The following is a 14541-nucleotide window of genomic DNA, read 5'->3' on the forward strand; positions in this document are numbered from 1 at the left end:
CTTGCTGCGGCGGTAGTGACCAGGTCGTATCCACTAGCAACGGCTCACCTCTCTGGCTGCTGAAGATAGGCGCGGTACAAGGGAGTAGGCAAAAGCAAGGTCGGACGTAGCAGAAGGTCGGGGCAGGCAGCAAGGATCGTAGTCAGGGGCAACGGCAGAAGGTCTGGAAACACAGGCAAGGAACACACAAGGAACGCTTTCACTGGCACTAAGGCAACAAGATCCGGCAAGGGAGTGCAGGGGAAGTGAGGTGATATAGGGAAGTGCACAGGTGAACACACTGATTGGAACCACTGCGCCAATCAGCGGCGCAGTGGCCCTTTAAATCGCAGAGACCCGGCGCGCGCGCCCTAGGGAGCGGGGCCGCGCGCGCCGGGACAGAACAGACGGAGAGCGAGTCAGGTAGGGGAGCCGGGGTGCGCATCGCGAGCGGGCGCTACCCGCATCGCGAATCGCATCCCGGCTGGCAGCGGAATCGCAGCGCCCCGGGTCAGAGGACGTGACCGGAGCGCTGCCGCGGGGAGAGTGAAGCGAGCGCTCCGGGGAGGAGCGGGGACCCGGAGCGCTCGGCGTAACAGTGGGCAGAGCTCTGAGTATTCCACTTTGAGTGCTCTCAGAGTGAAATACATTCTCAGAGGAGAAGAGGGGGGGGGGGGGGTAGGGAAGAAGCTTGATTAAAGGAGAAATAAGCATTTTTGTCTAATAAGATACTTTAAAAAGTTTCTTACATTATCTTGTACTATTGATCTATGCAAAGTTTGATCATATGACAGTGCCTATTTATCTCAGCCTCCTAAACGTGCAAAACAAAGTTATCCTGGTCTTTTAGGTATCACTACTGGACAAAAAACAGATTCTAAATGATCAGACTGTGCATTATTGGTTTAAGGATTAATGCAATTTCAGTGTATGTGTATTTTTTTAATAAAATAAATATTATTATAAGCTTACTGTAGTTTTGCTGTTTTATATAAAAAGTAAAAAATACCAAATTATATGGTCATAGACATTTATGTAAGTAAAAATGTGTACCAAACAACAAATTTAGGAAACCTAAGCTCAGACATTGGTGGTCATTTTACTGTCACATATGCTGGTTGTTATGCAAAGAAGGCAAAACTATCCAGTTATACTCAAATGTAGTAGCAAAAATGGGGCCCATAGTTTTAAAAAGGTTCTCCGGATACTTATTTTCATGTGTAAATGTGCGTGGACGGGGGAGGGGGGGCTGGCACTGGGGGGGGGGGGGGGGGAATGGGTGATAAAGACACAATACTCACTGTCACGATCACACCCTATCGGTCCAGCCAAGACATTAGAGAGAGTGTGATGGTGCAAGGGTTAAAGCCGCCAGACCTCTGGGTATCCACTACTAGTCCCAGCAAGTCACCAAATTAACCCTTAGATAAACGTGTTTCCACCAGAGCTGCCTTCAGAAAGGTGTGCTCATATATTTAGAGATCAAAGACCAGAGCTGATTAAACATTTAATTTTAAAAAAGGTTTCACAGTGCTATGCATAAAAATAAACAGAAACAAATGACATACAGGAATAAAAATATATAAAAGAGTTTTGCAAGACAAGTTTAGAAAACAAAAGATAAAGTTCTTACAGCATGATGATATAGCCCTCCTTGGGAGTGAGAGTCCAGCTCTTGTCAGCTTTTTTCACAGCCTTGAACAACCATTGAGTCCAGCATTTTAAGTCTTATCTGCTTCTTTGGAGGGAAACTCCATTCCCCCCCTCCCCTCTGATCCCACCAGGTGGGGCATCTCTCTTCCTGACCCCTTATCTCTTTGATTATATGATGAGACCAGAGTCTTTGACTTCAAAGGAGATACAAACAAACAGCCAGACCCCCAATAAAATGCAATACACAAAAAACAAAGGATACACCGTCTGAATGACCCCTCACCCATGTCTTAGTTTATACACAGATACAATTATAAAACACATGTATGTTTCCATAATCAGGCCTTGGGCCTGAGACTCACCTTCTGCTAACCCTCTACCAGTACGGTTCTTTCAATGCTGGTTCCCATTATTGAAATCTTCCATAGGAAATACTCGCTTAGCCAATCACTGACCGCAAAAATGACCCACCTCAGTGATTGACTGAGTGGGCGTATATTATGTGTTGTGACAGTGGGTAAGAAAGAGATTAGCAGTGGGAACGAGCACCAAAACTGCACTATTGGGGGATCAGTGGTTAGTGAGTAAATATTTTTTTATTTTCACCTCACCATGACCACATTTCAATATAGAATAATTATCTGGGCATCCCCTTCAAGCTCCCCATTCAAGATGTAAAGAGTATAAAGTTTCCAGGTTTGAAAAAGGATCCTTGGAGTCTTCAAAAAAACCTCTTGTGATTCACACTTAAAGGGGTACTCCAATGGCAAGCGTTTGGAACATTTAGTTACGAACACTGTGTGCTTGCTGCAAGGATCGGCCATGCTCCCTCCTGACACCACACCACACCCCCTCAATGCAAGTCTATGGGAGGGGGCGTGGAGTGTGCCATGCCCCCCATAGACTTGCATTGAGGGGGTGTAGTGTGATGTCACGGGGGAGGGGGCGTGGCTGACCCCCACAGCGTGCATGCAGCATTCGGAACTAAATGTTCTAAATGCTGGCTAGTGGAGTGCCCATTTAACAACAACTAAAATACATTTCTAGTCAAGCACCCTGCTTTCCCAACTATTAGTGCCAATAGTTTCTGTGCCTATATACTAAGTAGGGTATAGCCTGTCAACAGGGCGGTCACCAAGACAGGGGCTTAGTCAGGGGTCAAGTCCTGGAAAAAAGAGTGAGGGAACTCATCCAAGATTTCCACTCAGGGACTGGTCCTGCAGGACTCCTGCTAATGGGAACTGTGTTCCTGCTGTGAAAAAAGTGCAGGGACTTAGTTCCCATGCGTTCCTGCAGGACTTGAGCCCTGGGCTTAGGTTAGTAAAAAAAGAAGAGATCGAATCACTGGAGAAGAAGCTAAGCTATGCTTAAGTTATTTAAAGTTGGCATTGGTCCTCTCTGCTGTGCACATGCTTGATACCAACTGGTTGAATGGCATACCATTTTTTTGTTTATCTTGACACAGGCTGACAGATTTACAGGGTATCAAATTTGGTAATTGCCAAATGCCCAAATTTACCAACCATCCCGGATGGCATAGAACGGCCTTACTTTACTTCACCACAGCACTGAAGCTGCTATCTTTGGTTGGCTGCTGCAGGCACACAGTCGCAGTGAGGGAATTGATGAGTCGGGGTCAGATAATTTGTATTTCAGAACTGGTTTGTTTATTTAAATGTTAAAAATGGCCATAGAGATTTTTTGCTACAGTGCCTTCATTGTGTCCACTGACTTAAAAGCTGGCCTGCCTTCATAAACATAAAACATTAACATCCTGGCGAGATCTTTCAAGGCTTCTGCATTGGCTTCACTGGACGAAGTTGAAAGGTAAGTTTTATTTCAAATTACAACATTTCTGTTTTGTTTAGTTTTTTTGTGTTACTAAAGAGAGTTTAAAAGGAATGAATAGGTATGGATACCAAACACACACATTTGTTTTTAACATGGTTGCCAATAAAGGCCTCTTTATCATGTTTATGTTGGAAAAAACAAAACTCAAGGCAACTTGAGTGCATTTTGTACATTTTGTTTGAAAACATTTTTCCTTGGATTTTTCATGTACTGAACATATTTTGTACTTCTAGTATCATTCAGAAAATGTGGTCATGCCCCATTCTTAAATTTCACATGCAACATTGAAATTTTACAATGCTCCGATGTCAACAGAACCACAGATTCTTATTTGTTCTATTTTACAAGTAATTCTCTTTAGAACATAAAAAGCACATTGAAATAAGGTTAATGGGCCGATGCTAACAGGGGCAGTAAAAATGCAGTTTTTTACTATATAACCGACATAACTAAAAAAAAAAAAATTGTGCAGATCAAATCAAGAACTATTGTCTCAACAAAACAGTGACTAGCACTAACACGTGGGCACTGAAGAGGCAATTCTATGTAAATATTATAGGCAAATAGTGGCCCTAGTATAGGAATTACAAGACATTTAGGCGTAGACACTCTATGGTCTAACAGTTGCGGCTCAGAATGTAGAGGTTGGCACAGGTTGGCTTGATATATGGCTTATGCCTGTTATCCTTCTTGAAGGTGTTGTGAAATGAGGACAAATAGCTTTATGTTTTCCGGCAGCTCTCTTAACAATGAGTTGATCGTGGGTGGTCCTGCAGTTGGAACCCCCTGGTAACCATTAGTAATGCCATGCAAATCAACGGTCTTGTAAAACATGGTTGTGTTGAATCCTCCCCCTCATCCATAGAGAGAGTATCCTCTACATCTAGAGGAAAGTAGATTTCTACACCAGCAAAGACGGGGGTTCTTTAATGTAAAAGCAGGGAGATTATGGAACACTTTGCCAGAGAAAGTGGTCATAGTGAACTCAGTAAAAGCATTCAAAAGGGTCCTTGATACATTTCTGAAGAGTAGTAACATTACAAGTTATGGATACTAGATTTTTGGGGAAAAAACATTGACCCAGGCAAGAATTTTTCCTCCGTAATGGAGCAATTGGCATGAGCCTTATAAAGTTTTTTCGACATCCTCTGGATTAACACAGTAGGGACACTGAGAAGTATGTCACAATGAGAATGCAGTCAAATCTGCAACAAGCATGATGAGCTAAGCAGGTTGTTATGTAGTACTGTGAGTGAGAAAATTCCTGGATAACTTGTCTTTTATTCATATAAATTTCTGCCCATTCTGAGCATAGTAGCAATGTGGGTGGTCCAACTCCAGTGATTGACCCCTATCTGTAATAGTTATAAGCTATAATTTCATGAACATGCCAGCAGGTACAATGTTCTCACAGGAATATTAGGTTATTGTAGAGAAGAACAGAGATCATAATGGGAAGAGATTTATTAAAACCTGCCCAGAGGAAGAATTGCTGAGTTGCTCATAGCAACCAATCAGATCGCTTCTTTCATTTTGCACAGGCCTCTTTAAAAATGAAAGAAGCGATCTGATTGGTTGCTATGGGCAACTCAGCAACTTTTCCTCTGGACAGGTTTTGATTAATCTCCCCCCTATGTTCTTTTGAATCGTCTACACATGAAGCCAGCTTGTTTTGTGCTCCTGCAGATCCTAAAGAAAAGAGAACATCACACTCTGCAGATGGAAGATATTTCCCCATCACCTTTATGAGTTACTGTATATACTCGAGTATAAGCCGACCCGAATATAAGCCGAGGCCCCTAATTTCCCCCAAAAACCAAGGAAAAGTTATTGACTCGACTATAAGCCTAGGGTGGGAAATACATCATCCCCCCCTGTCATCATCCAGACCCCCGTCATCATCACCATGTCATCATACCCCTCGTCATCATCCCCCCCTTCATCATCACCGCCTTTCAATCCCTTCAATCAGTGGTCTTCAACCTGCGGACCTCCAGATGTTTCAAAACTACAACTCCCAGCATGCCGATGGCTGTCCGGGCATGCTGGGACCTGTAGTTTTGAAACATCTGGAGGTCCGCAGGATTAAGACCACTGCCGGGCCTTCGTCATCATCCAGATACCCCCCCTTTAGTTTTCTACTCACCTCCCCTCGGTGGGAAGGAAGGGTGAGCTGGTCTGGGCCATCTATGCTGCAGGGACCGCCCGGTGGGCAGGGTTAGTCGTTCCGGGCTGTCCATCTTCACCAGTAGGCCCTCTTCTCCGCTCCGGGACGGCCCCGGACTAGTGATGTTGCCTTGACGATGACCCACAGGGACGTTCATGCGCAGGGACGTCCCTGTGCATCGTCGTCAAGGCAACGTCACTAGTCCGGGGCCAGCCCGGAGCGGAGAAGAGGGCCTCCCAGTGAAGATGGGCAGCCCGGAACGACTAACCCTCCCCACCGGACGGTCCCTGCAGCATAGATGGCCCGGACCAGCTCACCCTTTCTTCCCAGTGAGGGGAGGTGAGTAGAAAACTAAAGGGGGGGTCTGGATGATGACGAAGGCCCGCAGTGGTCTTCAACCTGCGGACCTCCAGATGTTTCAAAACTAGAACTCCCAGCATGCCCGGACAGCCGATGGCTGGGAGTTGTAGTTGTGCAACATCCGGAGGTCCGCAGGTTGAAGACCACTGAGAAGGGATTGACAGGCGGAGAGTTCACTCGAGTATAAGCCGAGGGGGGCGTTTTCAGCACGAAAAATCTTGCTGAAAAACTCGGCTTATACTCGAGTATATGCGGTACTATGACAGTCACATAAACCTCAGGACAACCCATTGCAGCCTTGACACATACAGTATTCTTTAACACAAGTCAATGGGTTACAATGGCCATTTTCTTTGTGTTAGACAAGTAAAGTGCTCCGATATTTATCTACAGCTTTGACTTTGTTTTCATTTAATAAAGCTCTAGCTATTGTGTTGGCTTAAAATATTATGCATTAAAATGGAAATATATTATTGAACTATTAGACATTACTTGAGCTGAAACACATTGCAGATGCAGCTCTCGGGTATTAACTAATTAAACCTTAGAAGAAGTAATTTCAAGCTGGGCGTCCCCCAAAATAAACTGAACTGGGAAGAAAGCATTACATGTAATAGGAATACTGCCAGTATCGTGTGTACCTATCCTAATCACTTACCATATGGCTTTGTACAATGTTTATACCTCAGTACAGAGCACTTAATAGGTTGCACTGCATCGTTCTCTGAATGCTGCAATATAAATGAATAATATAGTGCAATAAAGATAGTACAAGCATGCTATGGTAACCGCCCTTTCAACAGTGCCATTCCTGTTCAACAGATATGTGTAGTTGTTACATCTCAGACCCATTAGCTCAATATTTCTGAGCCGCAATTGCAGAAATAGCCCATTGGCTGGTGTGGCGCTGTTACTGGAGGAAAGCAGCAATGTTTTTCTTTTTTTTTTTTTGGTGCACTGTACCCAAAGATACTGCCATATCGGGTCAATGCATAGGGTGACGGAAGCAAGCTTCGTAATCGGCCCCCGTTCTCAAAAATCCATTTAATATATGGTCCCCAGATAGGGGACGTAACCGATATTAAACTGATAAGAACAGATACTACACTTGATCCCAGCCAAAAGGCTGAGAAGCGATAGCAGCAATGTTTTTCTAATCCTGTACAATCCTTTTAAAAGGAAGGGTAAAAAAACAATACATTCAGATCCAAGTTCTTAAAGGGGTTATCCACCATAAGGTACTTTTAGTATGTACCTGCAAGACAGTAATGGACATGCTTAAGAAGGATCTGCGCTTGTCTTGGGGCTAAATGGCTATGTTGTGAGATTACCATACCACCCGGCTAGCCTTTTGTGAACTGGCATTACCTTGTTGAGTTTTCTTCTTTGCCTACAAATCCCATAATTCCATTTTCCTCTCTCCCACACATCCGTCATCCCACCCATTGAAACATAAATGAGCTGCATCAATTCAAAAGACCTGTGGTTTTCAACCAGGGTGCTTACAGCTGTTACATTAGTTGCTGGTTGATCTCTCTCCCACCAAGCGATCACTCCCCCCATTGAAGCAGACAGGCTCCCTGTCATCAGCTGACTAGTGAGTCAGGTCTCGGCTGCATTGCAACCTGGGAAAAATCTGAGACAACAGTCATTTGGTATACTTGTAAAAATATATATTGGGGTGAAAATCACAGAAGACTTGTGAGAAAACCATCACACACAGGTGCACACACTATATTATGAACTACACTAACTTTACAGCCCCTGTAGCATAGTCAAATAAAAAAATTCTGGAATACCCCTTTAACCTCATGAGATAGTGCTGCATTAAAGCAGACCTGTCAGAAGGTTTTAAGGGCATAAAGTAAGAGTATGGCTGCGTAGGGCTTTTGATCCTGAATCTCTCATTGCTAAATTGGTTCCTCCAGCCCCGAGATAGAGTTTTTAAAGATATGCAAATTAGGCTTTGGTAACCACTAGGCATTCCTCTGAGCTGCTAGAGCCATAGTTCGACCTCTTTATCAGTTAGTCACTCCTCTCCGCTATTGATTGACAGCCACTAGGCCAGAGTCTCCCAACCAGAGTGCCTCCAGCTGTTGCAAAACTACAGCTCCCAGCATGCCTGGACAGCCAACGGCTGTCCGGGAATGCCGGAAGTTGTAGTTTTGCAACAGCTGGAGGCACCCAAGTTGGGAAACACTGCACTAGGCTGTACTGTAATCCCCAACTTTTCCCTGTAATCTACCAGCAGAGGGGAACACCTAGTTGACTTCAAAGCCTAATTTGCATGTCTGACATCTCAGCACTGGAGTGGTCAATTAACTAATGAGAGGTATGTATGAATTCAGGGTCTAAAGTGCTATATAACCCTTACTATATACTCTAAAACCTACTGACAGGTTCTCTTTAACCCCTTAAGGACTCAGCCCATTTTCACCTTAAAGGAGATGTCCGGTGCTCATTTTTCTTATTTTATCCGTTCCGGGCTGAAAAATAAAAGAAACATTTTTTCTCTTACCTGCCTAGGCTCCCCCGATGCATCAGTACAGGTGTTTGGTCCCCGGGCTGTATTCTTCTTACTTCCTGTTAGCCCGGCATGTCACACGGAGCTTCAACCTATCACCGGCCGCAGCGATGTCCCGCCTCGGCCAGTGATAGGCTGAAGCTCCGTGTGACGTGCCGGGCTAACAGGAAGTAAGAAGAATATAGCTCGGGGACCGAACGCCTGTACCAGAGCACCGGGGGAGTGTAGGCAGGCAAGAGAAAGCTTATTTTCTTTTTTTTTGCAGCCCGGAACGGATACAATAAGAAAAGTGAGCACCGGACATGTCCTTTAAGGATGTAGCCAATTTTATTTTAGCGTTTTTGTTTTTTCCTCCTCGCCTTTTAAAATTCATAACTCTTTTATAATTCCATTCCCAGACCCATATGAGGGCTTGTTTTTTGCGTACAAAAATCATAATTTAGCAAATTTGGGGGGGTTTCGTTTTGCTGTACACTTTACGGTAAAAATACATGTTTTTGTATGGTTCAATACAATACATGTTTTCTTCTGGGTCAATTCAATTAAAATGATACCCATGGTTACATACTTTTCTATTATTGTACTGCTTTTACAAAATATGAAACTTTTTTTTACAAAATCAGTATGTTTAAAATTGCCCTTTTTTGACCACCAATAACTTTCTTATTCTTCCGTATTCAGGGATTTGTGAGCGCTAACTTTTAGCGCCATGATCTGTAGTTTGTTTTAGTACCAGATTTACGTACCGTATTTATCGGGGTATACCACGCACCGGCCTATAACACGCACCCTCATTTTACCAAGGATATTTGGGTAAAAAAAGTTTTCTACCCAAATATCCATGGTAAAATGAGGGTGCGTGTGTACGCGTGTATACCCCGATACACCCCCAGGAAAGGCAGGGGGAGAGATGCCGTCGCTGCACGCTTCTCTACCCCTGCCTTTCCTGGGGTCTAGAGCCCTGCTGCCGGCCCTTCTCTCCCCCTGGCTATCGGCGCCGCTGCCCGTTCTGTCCCCCTGACTATCGGTGCCGGCGCCGATAGCCAGGGGGAGAGAAGCGGCGCCGACAGCCAGGGGGAGAGAAGGGGCAGCGGCACCCATTGCCGGCGCCGCTGCCCCGTTGCCTCCCCCCATCCCCGGTGGCATAATTACCTGGGTCGGGTCCGCGCTGCTGCAGGCCTCCGGCGTGCGTCCCCTTCGTCGTTGCTATGCGCTGCACGGCGCGGCGCATGACGTCAGTGCGCCGCGCCGTGCATAGCAACGACGCAGGGGACGCACGCCGGAGGCCTGCAGCAGCGCGGACCCGTGAATGTGCAGACAATTCAGTGAGCCGGAAGAGTCAGCAAGGTAGTAGGGTCAGGTAATTTTTTGACCGTATCCAGTTTTTGGCCCGGACTAAAAACCGTGGTCTGCTGTGGTTTTCAGTCGAGGCCAAAAGACAGATACGGATGGAAAATTACCTGACAGGAGTAACTAGCTCAATAAATTGAAAGGGATACAGTACGAGTCCAGGCACAGATATGGTGGCAGACGGCTTCGAAATTCTTTGACCAGCGGCTTTAATCTTGGTATGAATGCAGCTACCCAGTAGTATTTGAGCAATTCCAGGTGTCATTGCTGTCATTGACCAAACCAATCAGATTGCTTCTTTCTTCTTTCACAGGCCTTTTCAAAAAGGAAAGAAGCGATCTGATTGGTTGCTATGAGCAACTCAGCAACTTTTCCTCTAGACATGTATTGATAAATCTCCCCCATTGGCCTAGATTTATCTCTTCTGCCTGAAACCCAAACTGTCTGTCTGCTTGTTGGTTGTGTATTTGGCTGGTTTTTGATGTGCACCCTTCTGTGTTCAGTTGTACCATTATGGGATCATAAGTGCCACAGCAAAAAGGTTTTAAAGTATGTGCAAAATTTAGTATTTGCTTTTTAAAAAATGTACAATTTTTTTTTGAAAATATCTGCTTTCATAGTCTAATTGTAGGGTATGAATGCATGCAGATTGTTTTAAGACAAGGCCACAACATAAAATGTACAAAAAAATTAGTTTATTTTTTATTTTTTTTAAATGCATTGCATTTGACGTTGCTATTCACAGAATTTGAGAATTGGTGATTTTTTGGGGTAAATATTAGTTATTGAACAAATTAGTTTAAGGCTGCGTTCACGCGCTAGTAACTAGTAGTGGGTTTCCCGCTGCAAGAAATACGCTGCAAGTTATGCTACCATTCACTTGAATAGGGTCCGCTCTCAGTCTGCAGATCTGACACTATTGTGGACCCATTCAAATGAATGTTGGCGTAATTCGCCATGGAGTTCCCGCAGTGGGAAACCCTAACACACCCTAAAGGAAAGTATGAAAAGATAGGAAAAACTATTATTTATTTTTATTTTCTGATCATTTTTCCCAAAACAAGATGCTCAAAAATAATTGAATTCTGCTCCGAATTTACTGCTAATGGGTCCTCTCTAAAAAGACCTTGGGGGAGATTTATCAGAACCTGTGCAGAGGAAAAGTTGACCAGTTGCCCATAGTAACCAATCCCATCGCTTCCCTAATTTTTCAGAGCCCTTGGTAAAAACTAACGAAGCAATCTGATTGGCTGCTATGGTCAACTTTTTCTCTGCACAGGTTTTGTTCTGGGTCTGTGAAATTTAAAGGGGTTATCAAGGATTAAAAAACATAACTGATTCTGCCAAAAACAGTGCTGCACCTGTCCTCAGGTTGTGTGGTATAACTGCTTATTTGTATTTACTCAAATATAACTGAGCCACCACAAACTGAAGACAAAGGGGCACTAATTCTGGAAAAAAAACTGCTATTTTTATGTAATTATACCCCCTTAACATAATTATGAAAATCTGTGTTGGAGATAGGTAATGGTAATGGATAACCAGAATTTCAAAGTTGCGATATAAACAATTGGATATATATTTTCTCTATATATTAAACAGGGGATTCTATTACTGTGTGGTCTCTTTGTGTTGATAACATTGGTCATTCTACTGTTGACTGGTGGAGATCTTTCTAACATTGTCCTCTTTGTTCTTACTATCCCCTTTTTGATCTTTACTACCGAGACGTAAAAAGTATTTTATCAAGTTCAAGAAAGTTACATTTTGCTGAACTTAATCTCTGATAAAAGGATTGAAAACAAAGTCAAATACGTAAATCTTCCTGCAACGCAAAACATTTTCCTTTTTTCCCTGACCTAGGAGCACATCTTGTTCAAATTTATCATCTGACTTTGTCTTTTGCTTTTTACAGAGAAGGCTCACATAGCACAATGTAGTGATCTCAGTGCATGAATAAAAACACATGATCGGCGTAGACAGTGCATGCATAAAAATAGGAAGAAGCAGGAATTATTATCTGGTGAGAGATGTGTGGCTTTGATCCATAAGTCTCTGCCTCATGTCAAAGAAATCTGAACCAGCTCCTTAAGAGTCTAAAACTTCCTCAATTTCACTGATCTCTTCTTTAAAAGAAAGGGTTTCCTTAGTCACCCTGATGAAAACATTTAGTCAACTGGAACACACGTTGGTGCTACAAACTGTATATGGGCTGAAATTTCCCTTTTTATGATTTCGGTAGATCACACGTAAGGCGTGAGTGCAAATACAGTGTCAGAACACACCAAGGTCAACAGCATGTTGGCGAGATAAATCCAGATTGAGCTTTCAAATATCAGAGCGATACCGGTTGAATTGTGCTGGAAATGTATCTGGATCATGTGAAATCCTAAATGGTGAGTTTATGGCTAAGTTTCTACTTGTTTTTTTTTTTTTGCGCGTTTTTCCCCCAAAAAACTTCAAAACGGCCCCCCTGCAGCCAGATGTTAGCTATAAATCAATGAGAAATCGCTAAATTCTTTTTCCACTTAGCGTTTTTCAGTTTGGTGTTTTTTAATCCTTTTGGCATTTTTCACTCTTTTTTTTTTAGCTCCTTGGTGGTTTTGCAAAGTCGCAGCATGTTGAGCCAATGGCGTTTTTTTCCCTGAAACTGGCGTTTTTCTCCCATAGAAGTTAATGGTAGTAAAGAAATGCCAAGAAATACGACATGTGGGTTTTAACTTTGGTGTTTTTGCAGGTGGTTTTTATTCTTTTTTGGACTTCCAAAAAAGTGATGGAGATAAGTTTTTTAATAAAATTTCGTAGGGTACCAAAAAAAAAATAAAAAATAAAAGATACAGTAGTGATGGAAAATATTGTATCTAACGAAATGTATCTTTTCTATAACAACATTTTTATTAATTTTTAAAACAGGGATCAATTTATGTGTGCGGGCAGGGCACTAAAAATGTAGTCGACAATAATAAAAATGTAGTGTGTGTGTGTTTTTCACCTTTTTCTTTATTTAATTTTTTATTTTTATTTTTTTTAGGTAGTACACACTGTTCAATGATGGGAGTAATAGTACCTGTTCTAATTTAAAGATCGCCCCGGATCCGCTGCGATCCTTCTGTATAATTTATAGATGTGGCCGGCTGCTTTTCTATGGTCCCCTGCACTGCCGTAAATATATACACCTATTCATATTTGGTTCCAGCCAATCACAACTCTCTGTGGGAAATATGAATAGGTGTATATATATACGTCAGTGCAGGGGACCATAGAAGAGCGGCCAGACGCATCTATACATTATACTGGAGGAACACAGCGGGTGTCAGGAGTGACACTCGCTGCGATCTGTCTATTAAAGGAAATCTGCCATCAGAATCACCCGCACTAAACCTGTTACACGGGCTTGTAGTGCGGGTGATCCTGATTAAAACGCTTCTTACCTCATTAAAAACTGTGCAGCGGTTCGCCAGATATCTTCATTTTTAGTTATATGGTATTCCCAGGCTTGGGACTCAGTGGGAGGTCCGCAGCATCAGCAAGGACTCGCTTACGTCATTTTCGCCGGGCGGAGCGGCTGCCCGGCTCATGAATATTCATGGCTGCCTCATCGCAGTTTCCTCCTGGTGTAGGTCACGTGGGTAGGTTTCCTCCTGGTGTAGGTCACTCCTGACACCTGATGTGATCGTCCTATCTATTGCAGAGATACGGAGCAGCTCTATACAGCGCTCGCATCTCTGCACTACACTCCGGCCGGCCAGTGATATGAATAGAACATCACTCATTCATACTTCCCTCTGTGAGCGGTGATTGGCTGCAACCATCCAGCCAATCCTCACTCTGGGCCGAAAATATGAATGAGTGATGTTCTATTCACATCACTGGCCGGTTGGAGTACAGAGCAGAGATGCGAGCGCTGTATAGAGCTGCTCCGCATCTCTGCTATATTATAGACAATTGCATTGGGTGTCAGGACTGACACCGGGGGCGATATGTCTATTAGTACAGGTACTACTACTCCCATCATGGAACAGTACTACCTAAAAAATTTAAAAAATAGAAAAAAAAGTGAAACATACATACACACTATTAAAAAATAATTAAAATATTAATTTCCTTAAATACCTTTTTTTACATCACCGCTTTTTTTTCATTTTTTTTTTTTATTGGTACCCAACACATTTTGAAGAAAAAAAACATCAAAAGGGCCAAAAATGCTATTTCCACTCAAAGGCGTTTTTTTTTGGGCCACAAAAAAAAAGTAGAAATTTAGCCTATCACGAGAGGCACAACAGAATATCCTATGGCAGCAGATGGCTGTCCAGGTATGCTGGTAGTTATAGAGCAACATGTGGAGGGTCACAGTTTGAAGACCACTGACAACAAATGGTGCAGCACTCCAGTATCCAGTGATACTACAGCTACGGAGCTTCAGCCTATCACCGGCCACTGAAGCTCTGCATGACGTGCCGGGCTAACACGAATTAAGAAGCAAACAGCCCAGCGACCGAACACCTCCGGGGGTGCGTAGGCATGCAAGAGAAAGTTTGTTTTCTTTTTTTTTTTTGCAGCCCGTACCAGATAAAATAAGAAAATTGCGCGCCAGACTTCTCCTTTAACCTTACATCTATAATTCTACTGTGACCTTTGTATCTCCTGTACATAGCTC

At 43.3% G+C, this 14541-nt stretch overlaps 1 protein-coding gene and 1 non-coding gene across 4 annotated transcripts in view; both read right to left on the bottom strand.

Moving 5' to 3' along the window:
* The window catches only part of JAZF1 (JAZF zinc finger 1), a 332763-nt gene that overhangs the window by 129263 nt on the left and 188959 nt on the right, over nt 1-14541 (bottom strand). The gene's annotated exons all lie outside the window — the stretch shown is intronic.
* Nucleotides 6958-7148, bottom strand: LOC130275199 (U2 spliceosomal RNA). Its single transcript, XR_008844694.1, has one exon. It is a non-coding gene; the product is annotated as a U2 spliceosomal RNA (small nuclear RNA).

This window comes from Hyla sarda, chromosome 5, assembly GCF_029499605.1.
Source record: "Hyla sarda isolate aHylSar1 chromosome 5, aHylSar1.hap1, whole genome shotgun sequence".
NCBI lineage: Eukaryota > Metazoa > Chordata > Amphibia > Anura > Hylidae > Hyla > Hyla sarda.